Consider the following 6,185-nt stretch of genomic DNA (forward strand, 5'->3'; position numbering starts at 1 on the left):
TAGCCAGGCATGGTGGCGCACGCCTGTAATCTCAGCTTTTTGGGAGGCTGAGATAGGAGAATCACTTTATTCCAGAAGTAGAGGTTGCAGGGAGGTGAGATGGCGCCACGGCACTCCAGTCTGGGTGACAGAGTAAGACTCTATCAACAAAACCAAACTTCCTATGAATCTGTATTTCAAAATAAAAAGGTTAAAAATACAGGTGGTGAGCAAAGAAACTGGTAAAACATGTTACTAAAATATGTGTTTTTTAAAAGTATGCTTTCTGCGTTTAAAAAACAAACATTCTGGGGTCTGGACCACAGTATTGGGGAAGACCAGGGTAATTCAGAATGAGTCTCAGTGATTCATAATCCCCTGAGAATTTGGTAAAGAAAAAAAGTATCAGCCCTGGCCTCAGTTGGAGGGCTACGTGGGGAGGGCACCCTGACGCCCTGGCAACCCCTTTGTCGCAAGCCCTTCCGGTTTTAAGATGGGCCAGTGCGGGCCGGGGCCAGTGCCCATCACTGTGGATGGAGCCCCGGTGTACCTGTTACTGCCTGGCCCATCACTGCCCAGTCACTTCTCCAGGACAGCCCTAACCAACCTTGCAGTGTTCAGGTCCCTCCAGGTTGGGGTTCTCTAGGACATCTGGCCTCTTCATCTTGGGAGATGTGTCAGGCCTAGGGTGTTCCACAGCAGCATGATGCCCCTTCCCCAGAAGAGGACAGGAAAACAAGGCCTGCTGACCCAAAGACCCAGGTGTGGGGCCTCTGGGTTCTCTCTTGCTGGGGAGGCAGCAAGAGGGCTGGGAGGAAGTCCCACCTGGGCTTGCAGAGCCAGGGGCCAGGCAGGCCACCAGCCAGGACAGGGCCTTGTAACCAGAGTGAGGAACTATGGGCTTGGGATCAGAGATATGCACAGCCCCTGAAGTCACAAGGGAAAACTATTTCCATCCTTAATCCCAAGACCATGACTGCCTTTGACGCTTCAACATGTGAGATACCTGCTCCTTTCAGGCGGCCTCTCCATGGGTCTCTGAGCCGGGCTCAGGGCTTGCTACAGCACTGCCCACCCTCCAGGAGCCTGGGGAGTCGGCCATTAGTACAGGGTGCTTCCCAGGGACCCACGTCACGCTGGGTACGGCACCTGGGGATGCAGCTGTGACGATGGCTCTGCCTTTGAGGACCTGACCTTCCAGGTGGTCTCCATATCTGTGCTGGGAGCCAAGCCCCTTGTTTCAGAGCAGTCTGAAAGGCCTTGCTTCCCCAGAACCGTCTGGCTGAGAACCGCCTGGGGCCGTGAGGGTCCACCCAGCCAAGAGGGACGGATGAGCAGCTCCATGCAGTGATGACTTTTATTTCCGCAGTGTCCTCCCATGGCCACTGGGGGGCAGCAGGAGATCCCCGATGGGGTCCCTGATGGGGCACGTTGGTTGACACAGCCCCTGCCAGCAGCGGATCTTCTGTAAAGCAGGTCACCCCACCGCAGGAAGCATTCCTGTCTTTTCCTGTAAGGTCTATGTCATTTGTAAGTGACTGCTCATCAGAGACAATTCAGAGTGGGGATGAGTCAGGCCTGAGACACCCAGAACAGTGGGGGCCGTGTCCTGGGAGAGGAGGTTCCAGGCACTGCTGGGTGTGTGAGGTCCAGGTGGGTATCTCGAGTGTCCACCCAGCCCTGCCAAGTCATCACAGCCTCTCCCCGTCTTGGACTGTGAGTGTGTCTGCATGTGCAGGGTGTGTGTGTGGGCAGAATGCCTGGAGCCTGGCTGGGAAAGGGCACCCCTGGAGGGTCAGATCCCAGAGCTGGCATGCTCTGAACCTCCTGAACTGCTGCTCAGAGCCAAGCAAGCTCTCAAGATGCCCAGTGTTGATCCAGGGACCATCCATCCAGGTGGTGGGGGCCTGCAGGGGTAGCAGTGGGCACCCCACAGAGTGACGGGGTGCTGCCACATGCAGGGACTCCTTTCTTCCTGGGCTCTGGCCTGCCCTGGGGCTCTGGCAGCTGTGAGCTGGGCAGGGGTGTCTGGGCTGAGTTTCCCAGCCAGCCTGCCCCTTCTGTATGTATTTACTGGTTTTCTTTAAATGTTCCCATTACTCAGGCCTCCAGTGGGCACTGAGACAGAAATAAATCCTGCAAGGCGGCCCAGCCAGAAGCCGGGAATCCAATTCCCCCTCAAAGGCCGGAAGAGGCCCCTTGCAGAGCGTGCCAGCCCACTGCGGCCCACACACTCCACACAGCCACAAATATGGCCACTCCCCTGCACACACACGTGCACACTCATACCTTTACACACGTGTTCCCCCATGCAGACTCTTCACACACGCACGCACACATGCAGGCATTCACACGTACTGCACACACTCAGATCTGCCTCATACGCAGACGTGTGCACATGCACACACACACATGCACTCAGACCCCACTCATGCACACATTCCCTGACAGCCAGGCTCACACTCAGTTGTGACACACACTGGGTTCGCACACTCTGCCATCCTCGAGACGCTAGTGGGCGAGACACGCGGGCGAGGCTGTGGAGGGCACGGAGGAGGCCGGCCCCGCACAGCTCGGGAGGAGCGTGGCCTCACGGGAACGCAGGCCCAGGGCTGCCAGGGCTTCTGAATTTTTAAGAGAAGTTGGAAAGCTGAATTTTTATGTGAAATATCCTGATTTTTAAATGTTGGCTCAAGATGTTGAAAATACTGTGAGTGCCAAACCAAACATTCTGTGAGCCAAATTCCACCCCCAGGCGGCGTTCTCAGACCACGAGTCCACACACACACAAATAGACACACACACAGACATACACAAATACACAGACACATACAAATAGACACAAATACACACAGACACATACTAATAGACGTACACAAATATACAGACACACAGATATACACACACAGATATACACACAAATACACAGACATACACACACAAATACACTCATTTAAATACACACAGATAAACAGAAATACACACAGATAAACAGACATACACCAACAGCGAAACATAGGTGCACACACATACACAGACATAACAGACACACATATACAAATAGACGTACACACACACATAGACATGCATACACACAGAAATACACAAATATACAAATACACAGCCACATACAAAAATACACACAGACTGGTGCACACACATACAATCACACACAGACATGCCAGAAGACACAGACACATACAAATGTACATATAGGCATATCCAGACACATACACATAGAAACACACATGGCCACACATACACACACAAGTACACAAACAGAAGCACAGACACACAGATGGACACATTGACAGACACTCTGTACACAAATATGAAGAAATACACATGTAGTGCCCACATACGAACGCTCGCACATGGAGAATGACACCCAGCGCGCCCCCCTCTCTTGCCGATGCATGGACAAGAGTTTGTTGGGGACAGGTAGTCTGACTGCGGCCTCCAGGCAAGGGCCAGTGTGTGGTCCATGCCAAGGCTGCCCCTGCTTGTTAAAAATGCTGGAGCAAGAAGAATCCACCCTCACCTGGCCTCCACTGCCTGCTTGCCCGTGGCACTGAAGAGTGAGGGAGCCAGTCAGGGGGAGGTCCTGAGGGAAGGATTGGGGTCCTGTTCCTTCCCTTGTCCAGGCCTGGGAGCCTGTTGAGGAGCAGAGTGGGATCCTGAACCCATTCAGGGGTCTGACCAGTGAGGACAAGCTGAGGCTCAGAGAGGGAAGGTGGCTTGCCCAGTGCCACACAGCACACACCCGGAGCCAGCCAGGGTTCAGGCCCCTGCCCAGCTTTGGAGTCCCTTCCTCCTCTGTCCCTCCCAGCCAGTGGGACCCATCCCTCAGGCAAGGTTTGTTTCAGTTGGCCGTGGCAGCCTCAGGGTGGGATCATTCTCTTGGCATTGGCTGAGGAGGCACCAGGGGCAGGGAGCTGCACCCCCTCACCCCAGCACCCCCCAATGGGCCCCGACAGCCAGACGGCTCTTCTCGCAGTCCACGCAGAGCCAGTGCAATCTCAGATCCCCAGGATAGGTCCATGTCCCCTCAGACCCCCTGACTAGGGCTGTGTCCTCGAAGACCCCACGGAGAGAGGGACAGGGTCATGTCCCTCTTGAACCTCCAGAGAACTCAGCCCCCTTGCCTGTCTGTCCACGCTCCCTCTGGCCACCTCCTAGGGTGAGGGCTGAAGAGTGTGGACCCTCACAGCCCACCCACTCCAGGGACGTGGGGCCTAGCTCTGTCCTTGCTCTTGAAAGGGGCTGGCAGATGGGGGGTGGCAGAGCTTGACCCTATTCTAAGCTGGGAGCTTTGCACCCACTAGCTTCCCCTTGAGGCTGGGCCTGTGTTCCAGGGCTAGACTAGTGCCCCCAGGAAGTCCATTCCTTCCAAGGGGCTTCAGCGATCCTTCTGGCAGCCTGGGCTGAGGGAGACAGGCCATCAATGGGTGGGGCCGTACACATGCTGAAGACAGGTGGAACAGGACCTGGCCACTGTACTGGCCTGCCCTCAGGAGTCTGGAGCTGCCTGAGAGGTGCTGGATCCCATAGCCAAGGAGGCGGAGGAGTTGGGGTCTCCAGGTGCCCTCCTCTCTGCTGACGCCCCCGCCCAGCTCTGCTGATGTTTACATGTTCCCTGTGGCTTGGCTTCGCTGTGGGGCCTTGAAGGGAGAAGTGACCACCTGGATCCAGCCCCTGCTCAAGGCAAACAGTGTCCTGCCTGCCTGCCAGGTGTGCTGAGCGCTCCACTTCTGCTGCCAATACCTGGATGGCCCAGGTGGGGCTCAGAGGCCTCTGCGAATGGAGGCCAGCCCTGGCCTGGGGGCCCCTAGCCTAAACGGGGAGACCTGGTCCTGGCCTAGGGGACTTGGACTGAGGTGAGAGGTCCAGTCCTGTCCTGGACATGCAGACGGAGGGGAAAATGGTGCCCAGTCCAAAGATGGAGGCCTGGCATTGTCCTGGGTGCAGATATCCTTGGGGGAGGGCAGTCCTCCTCTAGGAGGCAACTAGCTGGTGTGGGAGGCCTGGCCCTGGCCTGGGGACACCAAACCTGAGGTGGGGGTACCCAGCATGCCCCGGGGATGTTAGTTCAAAGGGGAAGGACAAGTCTATCTGGAGGGGAGTTCCATCTCAAGGGAAGGTGGTGACCAGTCTAATGGGGGAGATAGCCCTGTCCTCCAGGTTACCCAGTAGGGCAGAGGACAGGTGCACCTCTGCCCTGGGGAGCACTCTATCTGAGACAGAGGCTTGACCCTGACCTTGGGGTACTCAGGCTGAGCAGGGAGACACAACCCTGTCCTGGAATGTGGGTGGGGATCAGGGGTCCCTGGTTGTAGGAAGAGGCCAAACCCTGTCCTAGAGGGAATCCAGTCTGAGAGGAGAGCCCACCTCCACCTGGGGGGCACTCAGCCTGAGAGGGAAGCCACAGCCCTGTGGGGGGTGCCCAGTCTGAATGTTCCCAGGTGAGTGGGGCTCGTGGGCTTATTCAGAAACCTCCCGTTCAGACCTTGGAGAGCGGCATGGGACATCCCTGGGGAGGAGGTTGGGGGTCCGCCCTGCTGAGGTCTCCTTCCCCCAGCCAGCACCTCACGCAGGGTCCTTCCTGACAACAGCCCCTCCCTCTCCCTGTCACCATCTCCCTGCCAGGCCACCTCTTCCCCAACCCCTGTGCAGCCTCCTCTGGTCTCCACATGGTTGTGGGGATTTTTTATTATTTTTATTTTTATTTTATTTATTTATTTTTTTTATGAGATGGAGTTTCCCTCTTATTACCCAGGCTGGAGTGCAATGGCGCAATCTCGGTTCACTGCAACCTCCGCCTCCTGGGTTCAAGCAATTCTCCTGCCTCAGCCTCCCGAGTAGCTGGGATTACAGGCACACACCACCATGCCCAGCTGATTTTTTGTATTTTTAGTAGAGACAGAGTTTCACCATGTTGACCAGGATGGTCTCGATCTCTTGACCTCGTGATCCACCCGCCTCAATGTGGGGACTTTTTAAAACATTCAGACTTTGTTGCTCTCCCTCTTGAACTTCCAGTGGCTCCCAGCCTGGCTCAGCAGCCCTTCAAGACTGGCCTATGCTCCCCTAGCCGCTGCATGGAGCTCCACAGGTACACCAGGCCCTTGGACAGGGCAGGGAGGGCTGGGCCTGAGGCTGCTCAGCATGTGCGCACACCACCTAACACCCACCTGAGTTTTTTGTCT

Source organism: Cebus imitator, unplaced genomic scaffold (assembly GCF_001604975.1).
Source record: "Cebus imitator isolate Cc_AM_T3 unplaced genomic scaffold, Cebus_imitator-1.0 Scaffold0, whole genome shotgun sequence".
In the NCBI taxonomy this organism is placed as follows: Eukaryota; Metazoa; Chordata; class Mammalia; order Primates; family Cebidae; genus Cebus; species Cebus imitator.